The sequence below is a fragment of the Dasypus novemcinctus genome, chromosome 10 (assembly GCF_030445035.2).
Source record: "Dasypus novemcinctus isolate mDasNov1 chromosome 10, mDasNov1.1.hap2, whole genome shotgun sequence".
Classification (NCBI taxonomy): Eukaryota; Metazoa; Chordata; class Mammalia; order Cingulata; family Dasypodidae; genus Dasypus; species Dasypus novemcinctus.
The window spans coordinates 119651749-119668377 of record NC_080682.1 but is presented as its reverse complement, the minus strand read 5'-3'; the positions used below and the strand labels follow the sequence as shown (position 1 = coordinate 119668377).

The following is a 16629-nucleotide window of genomic DNA, read 5'->3' as shown; positions in this document are numbered from 1 at the left end:
GTGCTGACTGTGAGCGACCACCTTCAGCCCCTGGTGCAGTGCTTGGCACAGCCTGGGGACGCAGCGACTATTTGTGGAATGAATGTGACTGAGACCCCTGGGTGTCACCGTCGGGTTCCTCTGCTGCCCGAAGACCCGAGCAGCCCAGGTCCGCTCCAGGCAGGGTGCTTTGGCTGCGGGAGGGAGGGTTCAGAACAGAGGGCGGACCTGGGGCCGTGCCACCCTTGTTTCAGAGAATGAAAGGCAGTCGTTTCTCTTTGGCAGGATATGATTTCATGCGGTGGTGGTAGCGAGAGTAGCTAACACCTATGTAGTGTTTCCTGTGAAACTGTGCGAGTCTCAGTGCTTTAGACATGCAAACTCATTCTAATCCTCATAGCCACTTTATCTTTTTAGGGGGCACAGGGAACCGAACCTGGGACCTCCCATGTGGAAGGGAGGTGCCTAATTGCTTGAGCCACATCAGCTCCCTGTTTGTCGTGTCCCCTCGTTGTGTCCCCTTGTTGCATCAGCTTGCTGCATCAGCCCCTCATGTCAGTTTGCAGTCTTGCTCTTCTTTAGGAGGCACTGGAACCTGAACCCGGGACCTCTCATGTGGAAGGCGGGCACCCAACTGCTTGAGCCACATCTGCTTCCCCACACTTCTAAGTACTTATTTCACCAATAAGGAAACTGAAACAAGGAAATAAGTAATTTGCACAGAGTCACACAGTCAGTGGCTGGTTTGAGATTTTAATGTTGATACCAAAGTGCAGACGCTTAATTTCTCCTTCGTGATACTGGAAGGAGATGGGAACCCTAGGCATTTAAAAAGGCTGTCTATTTCTTCATATCTCCTGGTTTTGTTTATTAGAGGGGAAGTTTAGATGAAGAGTTTAGCTTTTCATGAGCTCCTGGAGCCATTTCAGAAATTCTGCTCTTCTTTTCTTTCTATGTGTATCTCAAATAATTATTTAAACTTTTGGCAGAAAGAAATGAGATTTCACGTTTGTCTTACCTCTTGTCCTTTTGCTCCCAATATGATGACATTTTTCTCCCCTCAAATATGAGACTGAGTAGGAGTCAAACCCAAACAAGCAGAAGAGACTTTGTGAACTCAAGGTGCCTGTTTGGGGGACCAATTCATGGAGAAACATGCCTGCTTGGGAATTTGGATTCTTTAGGGTTTTGTGATACGGTATCTGTTCTGCAACCTTGAGGAAGTAGGAGGTTTTCTTGCTTATTCGGATGTCCTTTAGAGTTCAAATGTGCAAAGAATGGGGACCAAGGAACTGTGGGCTCTTTTCTCTAATGAGTTGCATAACATCATTAATTAAAGATGCGAAGCAGTAACTTGTAGGTTTTGACATGTTTCCAGTTGTATTGGACTTTATTTTTCAGGCCACACTGTTTAATTTTAATTAAAATTTTCACAGGGTTCATATTTGCATCAGGGGTGGGTACTAACTAAAATAATGGGGAAACGCAATTGCTTGCCAAATTGCGACAACAGATTCTCCAGCTTTTTTTGTAATGGGATTTTTCATTTGTGCGGAACTGAATAATGTGACAGCTGTGAGACTTTAGCCATGGAAATGCCTGTTGCTTTGCCTACTGGAACAATTTCCATGACAGAGAGTCTTGAAAACATGCCCATAATTTTTAAGGACAAATTTATAAAACATCAGTTATGAGATAGATCAGCTTTAATTTCATGGATGTTATAAAAATTTAAGGTGGCTAAAACTTTTCTCCATGCCTATGTATCGGAGAAGTTGTATAATTCAAAGCCCCTGGAGAGGAACGAGAAAAATCCTCCTATCTAAAACCTAGAATGTGATTAGTAACAATTCTCAAATTACTTCCTTCCTTATGAGCGTTTGTGTTTTGGAATAAAGGAAGAGACTTAAGCTCTGAAATTGAAAATCTGAAGGGCTTTTTAGTAAACAGTTTGCGTCTATGATTTCTCTTGTGAAATCCTTTTCACTCTTTGGTTTGTTGTTTCAAAGAACACTTCTTTGAAGAAGGGAAAATCCTTCTGGAGACTTCAAGGGACTTAAAATGAAACTTTTGCGGAGTGGATGTGGCACAAGCGGTTGAGCTCCTGCTTCCCTCCTGGGAGGTCCTGGGTTCGGTTCCCAGTGCCTCCTAAAAAAAGAACAACAGCAACAAACAACAACAAGCAAAACAAATTAAAGTAAAAACAGCTCAGGGGAGCCAGTGTGGCTCAGGGGTTGAGCACTGGCTTCCTACATGGGAGGCCCAGGGTTCAGTCCCCAACCCTCAGTCCCTAAAAAAAAAAAGAAAGAAAGAAAGAGAAAAAGGAAACCTTTTTTACGGGTACCATTCAGAGATGGTTTCCATTCTGTGGACTAGAAAGTTAAGCTACGATTTAAGAGCCACGAGCAACCTGGCTTGGATTAGAACCCAGAAGGCCCAAGGACGCTTTGCCTCAGCTGCCTCCGCTGTCCTTTGGCATCGCTGATGCTGAATGAGCCCGTGGGGGTGGGTTTGAGGTGGTCTGATTGGTGAAGTCCAGGGTGTGGTGCGTTAGGTCAACCTCGATGACCCAAAGCACGTCCAGTCGTGTGTGGAGCCACATGCTCTCCCCATCAGACCCTGCTCCTCATCTGACCTTTTGTCATCTAGCGTCCTGTGACTCTCACGCAGTACATCCTAACGGTAGCACACACTAATCTGTCCTATAGACTTCACCCTTTACATCCTGTGTGTGGGTTTGACCTTCTCAGCTAGCTCTGGGTAAGTCATCCCTGCCTCTTGCAGCTTTTGTATTCCTAAAACAGCTCTTAGAATTTCCTGGGAAGGAGGTTGTGAATTGTGGGTCTTTCTCAGTTGCAAGAACTTGAGAAGGCATGAAGTTATTTTCTGCACTTGCTCCCTTGCTTATGGGCTCAAAGTTTAGACAGATGACCACGTAGGAGTTGCTCCTGACATCGTGCTGACCACATGACTCCATCTGGGACTTTGAAATTGGCCAGGGGAGAGGGATTGAAGTGGGCACTCCGAAGTGTCTTCAGGCGTGTAGTCAAAGTGTTACTGCAAGCGTGTTGGAAAACAGCTGTTGGCTCTGTCCACTGCGGACAATAGAAAAGGGAACAGATGGCAGATTCGGTGGTAAAAGCCTAGAATTCCAGAATTTCAGGCCAGTAGACCTTTAGTCTTGGAAGGGTCCTTAGAGTTGCATTCTCTCCCAGTCCTCAGTTTACAGATAAGGAAACTGAGGCAGAGGCAGGTTGAATATCTTCCTATCTCTCAGTTTCATATGCTTCTTCCAGTTCTAGGGATCATTCTTGGAATGACAACCTACCAATTTTTGGACTTTTGCTTCAACACAGAATGTGCTCTGTGCCATGCAAGATTTTCATGGGAGAGAAAAAGAAAATGAGTGGGAGCAGGCAGAACGAGAGCACGGGCTCCCTGCAGGGCGGGCACCTCGTGCATCGGGGTCGTAGGTGGGTGCTGCACCCCAGCTCCTCCCAGAGGTCAGGGTGTGGGGTCAGGTCTCAGAACACTGCAGATTGACCAGCCGACCGGGCCGGGGCAGCCTTTGGAGGACTGCACCCTGGAGCCACACCCAGTGTTTGTCCGTCCCTACCTCAGGGGTCAGTAAACATCTCCACAGGGCTTGGAGACACCCATGTGTGAAGTATTTCTCAGAGAACCCTCCTGACCCGGTGACGCACTGAGAGCAAATATGCTCTCGGACAGCTGCCGGCTGGGAGAGGGCCGCCACCCTGGGGCGAGGGCTCCCAGCCCCGAGGAGGAGCTCCGGACTGACCCTGAAAGCAAACAGCCTCCCCTGCGGAGGAGCCCCAGGGTCCCGCCTTCGTCTCTTCGGTGTCGCCGGCCCACTGTTCTTAGGAAGCGCAGGCTTTGGGGTGTCTTTTCCGGGTGTCCAGGCCACCCTTGGACAGAACCACCGCGTTCCGGCGCAGGGGAGGAGAGCAGGCACGGTCCGGGGCAGAGGGGCTTGTCGTGACGGTGACCGTTGTGCGGACACGCCCTTGAGTTCCGGAATCCTGCACTTGAACTTGCCTCTTCCCACTGCGCCACCGCCATCTCCATTTCTCCATTTACTCCCTCCACATTACCTTTGCCGTTGTCAGTATAAGCCAAGCGTGGCCTTTAACGGGAAGCTGCAGTATGCATTAAACAGTGCTCGTTTATTGAAAAGACATCGGCTTATTAAGAGTCGGCCACCCTTTTATTTATTTATTTTTTTTATTTCTTTCCCCTTCCCCCCTCCTGCCCCAGTTGTCTGTTCCACTTCTGTTGTTGTCAGCGGCACGGGAATCTGTGTCTCTTTTTGTTGTGTCAGCTCTCCGTGTGTGTGGCACCATTCCTGGGCAGGCTGGGCTTTCTTTCGCGCTGGGCGGCTCTCCTTACGGGGCGCACTCCTTGCGCATGGGGCTCCCCTACGTGGGGGACACCCCTGCATGGCAGGCCACTCCTTGCGCGCATCAGCACTGCCTGTGGGCCAGCTGCACACGGGTCCAGGAGGCCCGGGGCTTGAACCATGGACCTCCCATATGGTAGACGGACGCCCTAACCACTGGGCCAAGTCCGCTTCCCGTCGGCCACCTTTTTGAACTGTGAAGTGAGCATCAATGCCTGGAAGTATCTCGGGAAGGATGAAAATAGTCTTCAAGCTTTTTCTGAAGTTGGCATTGAGCTAGGCCTTGTATGTACAGGATGTCCATAGGGACCTTGCAAAAATAAGTATTATTCCCCGTTTTGCCAATAGGAAAACTGCAGCCGAGTGACATTAACGGGCGCAGGGCCACACGGCCAGTAGCGGGCGCAGCTCCAGCCCTGCGTGTGCTCCTGCGTTAGGGCTGGCGCGGCGGGAGCTGGTCTTTAATCTCAGGCCTGAGGGTAGGGGGTGCCGCTGTACTGGACCTTCCCACGTAGAGGAAATTGGAGCAGAAGCCCTGTGAGTATCCAGTCCACCCACTTCTGCTCGGAGGAGTAGAGCACGTGTGCATTCGTTCATTTGCTGCCTCGTGTGTGTGCTCACGACACCTTCACCAGGTTCGGCACTGAGCGCTGGAAGGGTGTAAGCCTTGCCTAGGATGACCCCTTAGACTAGGGCTCAAGAGCCATGAAGTCTCCATCCTCAGGGTGAGAGCAGGAGTCCGGGGGTGTGACGGCCCCGGGAGGCTGGAGGAGGCTGGAGGGGGCCGTCGGGCGAGGCGTTCGGAAGGCTTGCCTGTGTTGACGGCGCACACGCACTTACGTGCTCACACTTTGAAACTGGGGGTGGCGGCGTGGCCGATGAGAGTTTACTGCGAGATATTTTTAAGTTAAACTTTGTTATTGGGAGAGAATTGGGGGTTCACGTGGAGTTGTCAGAAATCCTCCCGGGAGACCCCGCGTCCCCTTTGCCCAGTCTCCCCCAGTAGCAGCCCTGGCCTAACGGTGGCGTAATGCCGTAAGCAGGAGGAGGTGCCAATTCAGTCCACGCAGCCCAGCTTCACAGGTGCGCCGCAGAGGCGCGTGAGCGCGGTGAGAGCTGTGTGAGCGTGTCACGAGGGGGTCTGTGCGTCCACCCCGGTAAAGACGCTGAACGCGCCCAGCACCGGGCGCCCCCGCCCCCCAGGCACGAACCTTTTCTCCATTCCTATCATTTGGTCATCTCAAGGCCGTTGTAAGCAATGGAATCATGCTGGCTGCAACCTTTGGGGGTTGGCTGTTTTTCCCCTGAGTGTCATTCCCTTGAGATCCAGCCAAGTTGTTGCGTGTATCAATCGCTCATTCCTTTGGATCGCTGTGTAGCATCCCGTGATGTGAGCATCCCACTGTTTACCTTTCACCTGTTCAAGGGCATCTGGGTTATTTGTAGCTTTACGGCTACTGTGGCTAAAGCTGCCATGAATAGGGTTTTTTGTGCACTCTTTATGGAGCTCGGCTGGGCCCAGCCTTGGGTGGCGTGGTGAAGTGGGAGTCACGGCCCCTTTCCCCTGACTGTGCCCCTCCACTCTCCCGCGGCCCAGAGCCTGTTCCGTCACCCTCCCCTGCTTTCAGGAGAGAGGGGGTTTGATAACTCATTCACACCGAGGAACGGAGGGCTCCTAAGGGGCTCACGTCTGCCCCTCTCTTGAGAACCGTTCATGCTTTCATTCAGCATTCACTCAACCAGTGTTTTTCCTCTTCCTTTTTTTTTTTTTGAGGTACCAGGAGGGGATTGAACCTGGGAAGCCGGCCCTCAACCACAGAGCCACACCGCCTCCCCTGAGCTGGCTTTTTCCCTGTTTGCTTGTCGTTTGTTTTTTTTGTTTTTAGGAGGCACCGGGAAAGAACCCGGGACCTCCCACGTGGGAAGCAGGTGCTCGACTGCTTGAGCCACATCAGAGCTTCCTGAGCTAAGCTCTGCATGACTTATGTTCTACCAAGCGGCGCATGAGTGGAAATTGCCTCTGTTGGCCCTTGGGCTTCGGGTGGCCTGCCACACGCCGTGCGCCGCTGCCGTGGAGAGAAGCACGCTGGAAGTCAAGGCCGTGGGCCTTTTTACTATGTTCCTGTAGACTCTGGTAGACCTCAGTAATAACACTTGGGGTATTTTATTCCCTTTAATTCTCCCGGACCATGTCACACATTCCACAAGTTTTCATGATGATGAAAATTTGCGTTAAAATTATTTAAATTTTTTTAAAAAATTCATCTTTTGAATATTTTAGAAACCGAGGAACAGAAGTTTTTGCAGAAATTGTTTAAGGATTTGCTCTTCTTTTTATAAAACCAATAGACAAGCATTTTTACTCCTAGGAATATATTAGGCATTTAGCCAGATCATGGTTAAAGGAAAAGGTGAAATCCCACTTTTTCTTCTGTTTTCCATCCCTGAAGAGGTTTCATTTCCAGCCTGGGTTCAGACTCAGCCATTTTGTTTGCTCGAACCCTACCCTACGGAAACTCTGTCTTCTTCGCTCTGGCCGTTAATTAACGTCTTTTCATTTTAGTTGTGTTTAGAATCACAAAAACCTGGCTCCTCAGGTAAGACTGGCTTCCGCAGAGGAGACCGCACGGGCTTTTGCCGTCAGCTTTAAGGGGGGGCACTTAAGCTCTTTTCACTTCTGCAGGGGGACCGTTCATGGTTGTGATTTCAATGTGGAATTGCTGTGGGTTTTCTCTTGGCTGGAATTGCCCTTTTCTCACCTCCCACGTCCTGCCTTCCTGCTTTGAAACCTCTTCTGAAAGGCTCATTAGACACGTGCAGGTGTTGCTGCTTAGCAACAGGCAGCCGCAGGCTGCGGTGTGAAGAGCCGGTGGGTCCCAGGACCCCTAGAAACTAGTTTATCAAGGTAGATGACAGAAATAATGTTTCCTTTCCCAGGTCTGTGGAATTGCAGCCAGCAATTAAAATCTAAGATTCAAGACGATGGTTTTTATTTAATAATTCTTCTGTAAAAGATGAATGTTGAAGGCTGGCAATTTTCTGTGCTTCTGTTGTGCATAAATTTAATAAAAATGAATGTGCAATAAAGTTAAGCCCCATGATGGTATCATTTATTTCCCTCGTGTCTCAGCCTACATTGTGGTGGCATTTGAAAGTCATTATTTTTTAAGGCATTACGAACCCAGAATTTGAAGTGAAAAAAAGCACTGCAGATTGATTAGTGCTCTTGGGTCTTCTTGTACTTTTCTTCTCTCACATCAAGATAAAAAATAATCAGTGAGGCAAGGGAATATCATTTCTTTATATAAGTTCTTTCCTTCACATCCTTGCTGTAATAACTTACTTATTTCTTTTAGCAGCACATCCATGAGGCTCCCTGCACTCGATCTTTTTTCTCTTTGATGGCTTCAGCCTTCCTAATGGGAGAATAAAGGAGAAGGCATTTCGAGGCATTTCAGGGTGACTCAGCCCTTAAAGCTCACGCTCTGTTTTCAGACCCTTGTGCTGCACCATCTGCACCATGAAACTTCGGCAAAGTATGGTCTCATTGGACCCGTGTCTATCAAATGCTTTTCCTAGGGAAATGTTTCCTTTCTCGTTTGACTGGATCTCTCGCAGAAGACGAGAGTTTTCCCTGGGTTTAAGAAAGGTGAATTTGCAGTTGCCTTCTGAAGGTTGGATTCAGGACACTGTCCCAGGTGTGGACTCATGGCTGGTGGCTCCCTGAGCCGACCTGCGCCCATCAGCCTCCTGGAGCCTCCTGGAGCTCCTCTCTCTGGGCTGTCTGGGAAGACCAGGCTTTTAGGAATTCTGTGAGTAGAATCTGAGCTGGAGACCCGAAAATGAGCCATGACAGCGGATCCAAAGGATCAGAGAGAAATAGTGGCAGGAGTAACCAAAGATTATAAAGGTACGACACAGGCCATCTCGAGTGGGGTGTCTTAACCAGTGGTCCACAGACCCCCAAGGGGCCCGTGGAAAGATTTCAGGGGGTCCGTGAGCTTGAATTGAAAAAATATCAGCTTATCTTTATTTTCTCTGACCTTTAACTGAAATCTAGCATTTCCTTGCCTTGTGAATGTATGTAATAAATTACAGTAGTGTTCATTTCGTATCACCTTACAGTTGTTGCATATCTCGAAAAATCGCTTACGCTCATCCCTGCTTTGAAATGACGGTAATCGTTAGACCCAACGCTAGTCGAGTGGCATGGAGCTATCTGCTGCTCCATTCTGAGAAGGGGTCTGCGGTTCTCACCTGACTGGCAGAAGGGTCCGTGGAACAAAAGGGTTAAGAAGCCCTGGTGTAGAGTCACGTCCGTGGAGGCCAGGACTGTGGGTGCTGGAGCTGGACTGCCAGGTAGAGTGCTGTGCTGCTGCCTACTAGCTACTTAGCCTCGCTGAGCCTGTTTCCTCATCCGTAAAACGTTTACCTCACCATGTTGTTGTGAGAAATTAACGAGTTCATAAATGGAAATTCCTTGGGACAGTGCCTGGCATATAACAAGTTATGTAAACGTTTGATATTATTATGGTTGCTATTAGCTAATATTAATTAATTTCGCCCAGTTTGCTATTTACTGTCAAGAGCAAGGGATATTTCCTTTGGTTGTTAGATATCCCTCACTTTAGAGCAGCCCGAGCCCTGCTGAAGAATGAGCAGATTACTGTGCTCTGTGGACTTTGAGGCGGCGTTAGTCCGGGTTTAGAATGAAACCCGAGGCTGCTCAGGAGTGCTGGGGCAACAGTCCATTGTAGGCAAACTCTGCTGCAGCCTCTGGATTTTACCCTTTCAGCAGTCAGAGAGCGTTTTCTTGCTGGAAGCACTCAGAGAGCGCCCTCATCTTGTAAATGAAGCAACTGAAGCCCCAGGGGCCAGCGGGCTGCCCCACTCACACTGCTGGGGAGTGACAGAGCTAGGCAGGCGCTGCGATTGCCTGCCTCCCAGAGGGTGCTTTCTCCTTTCTCTAATCATGGCTCCTCTCCGTGATGCGATGTATTTAATGAGTCTCTCTCCTGCAGCCTGTCCTTAGGAGGTGTTTATTGATCAACTTCTGTTGATAAAAAATTTATAAAATGGTGTTTACGTTCTTCCTCTGAAGTCGAGGTTATAAGAAGATTTACCAAATATTTTCAGTTATCCAGTATAGCTTGACCTTTTATTTGAGACCCACCTCTGCTAGGAACAAAAACAAAAACGGGAGATTTACAAGTATTACCTGACCCATACATATATAGTTTTTAAAACGAAAACTTGAAATTCCATTATCTTGGTTTGTAGAAAATAACTGGTATCTGTTAAGAAATGCACATGCACATGTCAAATGCACATGGCAGAGCATTTAAGAGCACAAGGGTGACAGTACTTCACTTCTCTGAGCCCAGTTCCTCTTGTGTAAAGTGGAAACGGTAATGCTACTTTCCTTACAGCGTTGTGTAGCTGCGTTTTGTCCAGGTTCTTCCTCTGCAAGAGCTGCAAGAGCATGTCATGTCGATTAGGCCAGTAATTTATTCAGGTAGGGAGGGAAGCGAAATGGGAGAAAATAACATCATGGGTCCCAGGGAGAGAGGAAGGAGCTGAAGAGTGATAAGGTAGGCTGATTGACAGATTACAGTTTTCCAGTATTGATTATAAACGTCCAGGTTTTACCTGTGCGGCCAACATGGCGGGGGGAACGGTGAGTGCAGGGCCCCGGGGGCAGGAGCAGGGCAGGGGCAGGGTGAAGGCAAGAAGGCTGGGTGGCTTCCCACTTGTCTTTTACACCATCCGTTGTTCTGCCCCTTTGCTGATGGCAGGGGAGGAGTCCCAGCTGTTTGCTGTTTTGATTGGCTCCCCCACCCATCAATCCCCCAGGAGGCCCCAATGAGAATATCCAGGGCTTCTCCTCGCTTCCGGAGGAGATCTCGTTCCTATGAGATGTCTCGCGAGGGTCCCCCAGCAGCCATCGCGGGGGTACTGACGGCCATGTGGCCTTCTTGCCAGGTTCCAGATCCGTCTATTGATTCCCTACCTGGCCCGCTTCAGCTGGCCTGCGGATGCGGTGAGATGGCATATGTCATGTTCCAACAGCCAGACCAGTCTCCAGCACCCCGTCGGTAAACCACCCCCTCCGAGCCGCTGTAAGCCTCGCTAAGGCAGCCTTCCAGCAGGGAGGGGAGCCTTGTTTTACCCACCGCCAGGCCCTGGCACCCTGGTCTCATGGTCACTGCACAATCACCAGCCGGTTTTCTGTATATGCCAGTAGGTAGAGGAGTTCTCAGGAGTGCATCAGCGTAACCAAAACCTGGTTGCGAATGACTGAGAACTGAATATAGTAAACGTCACCGGCGTGTGTGTGTCTGTGTCTGTCCCGTTCCTCCTCACTGAACTCAAGTCTCCATTGGCAGACGTCTAAGGAGCACTTTACTGCCTTCTGTGAGCGCCTCAAGGTGCCAGAGAGGCTGGAAAGAGGGTAGAACTGGGATCGATTCTACTGTCTAATTTGGGAGGCCTGTTTCCCTTTGGATATTGCATTGGCTACACAGTTAGTACCAGGTATTGACATGATAGAAGACAAACTTTAAATTCCCTTTGGTGGAAACAGTTGCTTTCAGCCTCAAGTCCAAACTCAAAAACAACAATGCCAGGGAACTGAGAGAATAGAACTGTAAGCAGAAAAACCACATCCATCAGCCATGTGGGATCTAAGCCCCCTCTCGGTTTAGAGGCGGAGTGGACATCGCCATCCCAGGGCCCTCAGGATGGAGGAATATAATATGGACTAGAGTGGACTTACTGGTATTCCACTATAGAATTACTGTGACTCCAGCAATGGAAGAAACTGTTTCATTGTGGGGACAGTGGCTAAGGGAGTTGCTGGGGGCAGGGAGAGGGAGGAAGAGGTGTGATGTGGGGGCATTTTTGGGACTTGGAGTTGTCCTGAATGATAATGCAGGGAAAGATGCAGGATATAATATATCCTGCCATAACCCACTGAATGGACTGGGGGAGAGTGTAAACTACAATGCAGACTAAATCCATGTGGTGCAGCAGTGCTCCAAAATGCATTCACCAAGTGCAATGAATGTGCCACACTGATGAAAGAGGTTGTTGATGTGGGAGGAGTGGGGGGTGTGGGGATTAGGGTATATGGGAACCTCTTATATTTTTTAATGTAACATTGTGTGTGATCTATGTATCTTCAAAAAAAATTTTTTTTAAAACCCACCAAAAACCCCCACTTTCTGGGAAACAGCGTCCCATAGTGCTGGCCCCTACCCTGCCCCCTGTGCCGGCCGTTGTTTGGGGTGGGGATGAGGGGTGTTAACCTCAGCTCACTGTATGAGTTGCACCTATGCCTCACGCTTGATGAAATAGGCATTGTTGGAAATGTTCCCCGGTCAAATGTCATTGGAATCAGAGTTCTGAGAGCCTTGAGTCTCCCTGGCAAGAAGAAAGGCTTGTCACTGCTGAGAGTAGACCTTACGGTTCCCGCGCCTGAGTCCTCTGCGGAGAGCAGGCCTGTGGTTTCCTTGGATCTCCCTTTCCTTCGGGTCTGAGCTCTCTGCTCAGGGACACCCAGGTGGGTCCTTCATCTTCCCTCCCCCCATTTTCTGACTTCAGTCCGTTCTGGCTGGGATAGAGCTGGGCCTGTTGCATTAAGGCCTGCTGTGATTCCGATGCTCCGCCGTCCCCTTGAATCCCCGCAGCGTTGCGCTGCCCTCCCCTCCCAGCTCAGGAGCGGGCCGGGTGGTTCAGGGATCACCTTCGTGGGCCGCGGTTGCGCTGGCTGCGCCTGGGAAGGCGGGCTGGCTGTGAGGCGGGAGCCGAGCCTCACCCAGAGACGAGGCCACCGGCTCTGGGGCACAGCCCTGGGTGCGGGGTGCCGCAGTCAGAGGAATTCACCCTGGCCCGGGGGCCCGGGTCACACGCGCAGCCCTGACCCCCGCTGTAAGCGTCCCGGGAAGGGCCCGGGCCGCCCATTGCTGCTCCTGGGAAAGCCTCAGAGCACGAAACACACGCGCCGGTCGCTGAGGGTGCCTCGGATGTCCACTCCTCAGGCGAACACAGTGTGCTGCTGTGCGTGAGTAAGGGTGGACGTCCTTCGGTCTCTGCCCTCCACCCTCAAGCAGGACCGTGCTGACTTCCGCCTTGAACTCGGGGAGCTGTCTAAATCGTACCCCCTTGGTCAGAGCACGGCTCAAGTCGCACCTCTTTCCAGTGCTGGCCCCGATCCCTTTGCTTCCTCCATTTATTGCAGCACATTTGACACTTAAATTTACACTATTGTCTTTAGTTGTCTTTCTCCTTTGCAAAGGTGTCCTCTTCCCAGCCCTGTCACTTAACAGTTTTGTGACCTGGACAAACCACACGACCTTGCTGAACCTCAGTTTTGACACCTATCGAGGGGGATTGTGATGATACTTACTCATACTTGCCCACCCTACCTCCCAGTTAAAGGAACCATTAAAGCTGTTATTTTTTTCTACAGTGTTTAGATAATGCTGGGGCAAGGCTACTTCATGGCGTATCGCACAGTTTCAAAGTGATAATTTAATACAATCAATTGTGTTGTTGTGAGGTTGCAGATGCTAAAGTACAGTGTGAACCCCCAGTTTGCACTGGTAGCCGTTGGTGAAAACCTTCACAACAGGCCCCGGGTCTTAGTAAATCTGTGTAGTCGCTAGCCCAGCCCCGAACGGGACGCTCTCAGTAAGAAGGGAGGGAAGGGTGGAGGGACAGAAAGAAGGGAAGGAAGGATCTGTTTTCCTGCTTACCCTCTCCTTTGATGTAGCTATATCTTAGGCACAGCGTGTGGTTTCTAGGAAGGCCTTTTGCAGCGGGCAGCAGCCCGGCTTGGTTGCTCTAGTAAGCTGCAATGTCGTTGGAGTCTGTGTTCGCGGGGTCAAACCCGGGAGCCCAGATTCCAAGTGCCTCCCCTTACAGGCGAGGTCACCCAGAGGTAGAGAGGTAGTGGAGCCGAAGGCTGCCCCGATGCACGAAGGGCGGGCGAGCGTTTCTGCCTGCCTTTGGAGGGGTTTTAAAGGACTGGCTGATACTACAACGCGCTTTTCTGGATGAGCACATGGATGTTGCTGTTCAGGAGGATTTAGGAAAGGAGATTTGCCGGAGCCGCTCCCTCGTCCTTTCTGTCCGCGCGACACACTTCTATACATGGTGGTAAATTGGTTTTGCATTGGGAACGAAGAGCCCTTTGGAACGGGTTGTGTGTTAAACACCAAGTTGAACACCTTTCGCACTGCCGGGCTCACTTGTTTGGGTGGGCAGGGGTTTGAGGGAAACCCCAGCTCCTCCTTGCATCTTTGGGTTCCTCCACTGAGTATTTACTGGCCACCCTGGCCTTTCTTCCACTTTGTTAATTTTTTTTTTAAGATTTATTTTATTCATTTATTTCTTCCCTCCCCACCCCACCCCCATTGTTTTGTGCTTGCTGTGTCTATTCATTGTGTGCTCCTCTTCCTTTTAGGAGGCACCGGGAACTGAACCCGGGACTTCCCATGGGGGAGGGAGATGCCTAATCACTTGAGTCACCTCTGCTCCCTGCTTTGTGTGTCTCTCATTATGTTTTTCCTCCTTGTGTCTCTCGTTGCATCAGCGCGTGGCACCAACCTGCCGTGTCAGCTCTCTGTCTTGCTCATCTTCTTTAGGAGGTATTGGGAACTGAACCTGGGACCTCCATGTGACAGGTGGGCACTTAATCACTTGAGCCACATCTGCATCCCTTTTCCTCCACTTTGACCGCTGTCCTCCCTGATGTGTTGGACAGAAATTTGGAGCCGGGCAGATCTGGCTTCAAATCCCAGTTCTGTTGCTTAGAAGCAATATGTGTTTGGGCAAGTCCCTTTAACTGCAATTTCCTCATCTGCCGGACACAGGTGATACTGCCTCCTTTGCTAAGTTGCTATTATTGTAGGAAGACAAAATGTCAGTTTCTTCCCCACCTCTTACAAAGCCCAAGTCCTAATTAATTGCATTAATTAACTTGTTTTTTTAATCTGTTATGATACATGCACATACCTCTACATGTTATTTGTTGTTAATAAGACATTTTGTTTTTCTAAATTTACAGATCACATTCTTTCTTTCATTTTTTCATCTGATTTTCCTGGACTTGGCTGAGAATTTTCAAAAAGCTTAGTGCATGACTTAGCCTTTTGGAGATTTTTTCTTCCTTTCAGTGAAAAGGAAAAACCACCAAATTGGATGTTATTTCTAAATTTGAATCTCCTGTCTAAAACTGTGGCTTTTTTGGTTTAAAGAGAGGTTTCTCTGGGACAAATGTAATATATATCTTTCAACTCTGCAAAGATGATGTCACAGTTCTCAACAGCTATATATATTTTCTCCAAATAAGGCAAAAAGTCTTGGGGATAGTTTACTTTCTCATTTTTGAACAGAGAAAACATTCTCTTTTTAAAAAATCCTATCTTCCTGGTCTTTTGGAATAACACTGTAGGATGCATGTGGCACATTAGTGGAATTTGGTGTGGTATCACCAACCACCGAGTGGCAGGCACAGAGCCTGGTGCTTGGGAATACAGATGAAAGATGGACACGGTGCCTTTACCTTCAAGGAGCCCCCGGGGAAGCGGCCGTGGCTGAAGCGATTGGGCTCCCGTCTACCATAGAAGGGGTCCTGGGTTCGGTCCCCAGGGCCTCCTGGTGAAAGGCAAGTTGGCCCATGCAGTGAGCTGGCCCACATGGAGCGCAGCCCCGCGCAGAAGTGCTGGCCCGTGCGGAGAGCTGGCGCGGCAAGATGACGCAACAAAAAGACACAGAGGAGAGACGATAAGAGACGCAGCAGACCAGGGAGCCGAGGGGTGCAAGAGATTGAGCGCCTCTCTCCTACTCTGGAAGGTCCTCGGATTGCTTCCTGGAGCTGCCTAAAGAGAAGACAAGCCAACACAGAAGAACACACAGCGAGTGGACACAGAAAGCAGACAACAGGGAGGGGGGAAGAGAGGATAAGTAAATAAGTCTTTAAAAAAAAAAAGAGCCCATGCTCGTAAGGGGCACGGATAAGTGAACCAACAGTTGCTGTACAAGGCGGTGAGTCCTGAGAGCAAGAGGAAGTAACCCTAGCTCACCTCGTGAGGAGTAGCGTGACTCTACCCCCCACGAGTGGGGGCTCCTAGACTCAAGTTGGAAGATGGCTAGATGCTGAAGAAGCTGAGAGGTGAATTTAAGGAACTCCAAGGTATGGTGTCAGGGCAAGTGGAGAGGAGGCAGGGGTGGTCTGGAGGGCTTGGATTTGTACCCTGAACACAGCGAGGAGCCGTGAGTGTACCACCCAGGGACTCGTCCCCCAGGGGACACCTTAGAGGTCCAGTGCCTCTTGCTACGGCTGTGCAGACTGAGGCCAGGGAGGCTCAGGGAGCGGCGGCCGGGAGCACACGTCCCTGTGCAGTCCCCCTGGCGCGTGGGGAGTGGGGCGGGGGGCCCTCCCAGCGAGGCGTCGGTGCAGACGTGGTGAAGGCAGATTCTCATAGGAACGTTTGGCCAAGGATTTATCATGGGGACTGCGAGGTTTGGGCTGCTGACCCCAGCCTGCCTTTTTTGCATATTATTTCCTTTAAAGGAAAGCCCATCACTCGCTGGAAATGCTCTTTGGCTATTTTTAGGCTATGTGGTAGGGGGAATTAGTGGAATTCCTAAGGTCAGCTCCAGCTGTTTTTCTCCAGAAGACCAGCTGAACTTTCCGTGGGATTTGCTCACGAGGGCTTGCACTCCTCCGTGAGGCATCCTGCTGACCCGAGGCGGGCCGGCCTGGGAAATGAGGAAGGGAACTGGTGTTTGGGGAAAGTGGACCGGGAGGGCTGCCGCCCTTTTTACTTTCAATATTGACCTGAAGTACGGGTTTACGTGTGGCTGGTCACTCCTCCCGCCTCGGCACACAGCGATGGTCCTTCTGGACCTTCTGGTTGGATTTTGAGAGCCCGGAGATAACACACATGAAGAGTCTGGCACGAGGCCCGGGCAGAGCTGGGGCTGAGTCATCACGTGGTTGTTACACCAGCACCTTTCAAAAGAACATCTCCTCGGTGCACTTCACAAATGCCCACTCAGAGATTGCTGAAATAGGGACCCACCTCTCAGGCATTCGGAGATGAGGAAACTGAGGCTCAGGTGAGTGCTGTGTCTACTGAGCGGGGGAGCAGATTTCAGATCAGCTCTCGTGACTTTAAATCCCATGTTCTTTTTCCTTGGTTGCGCTGCCAGCCACATTAGAAAAA

The 16629-nt window shown here is 50.1% G+C and overlaps 1 protein-coding gene across 13 annotated transcripts in view; it reads left to right on the top strand.

Annotated features, from left to right (window-relative positions):
- SYTL2 (synaptotagmin like 2) overlaps positions 1 to 16629 on the top strand; it is a 132660-nt gene that overhangs the window by 31308 nt on the left and 84723 nt on the right. Inside the window, exon 1 of one of the 13 annotated variants that reach the window (XM_058306119.2) lies at positions 14466 to 15593. The exons of 6 other annotated variants lie outside the window; for them this stretch is intronic. The gene's annotated coding sequence lies outside the window, so the exon portion shown is untranslated. Of the gene's footprint in view, positions 1 to 14465; positions 15594 to 16098; positions 16523 to 16629 lie in introns of those variants that run through there. 6 more of the 13 variants (XM_071218300.1, XM_058306118.1, XM_071218299.1 and 3 more) reach the window with 6 other exon arrangements.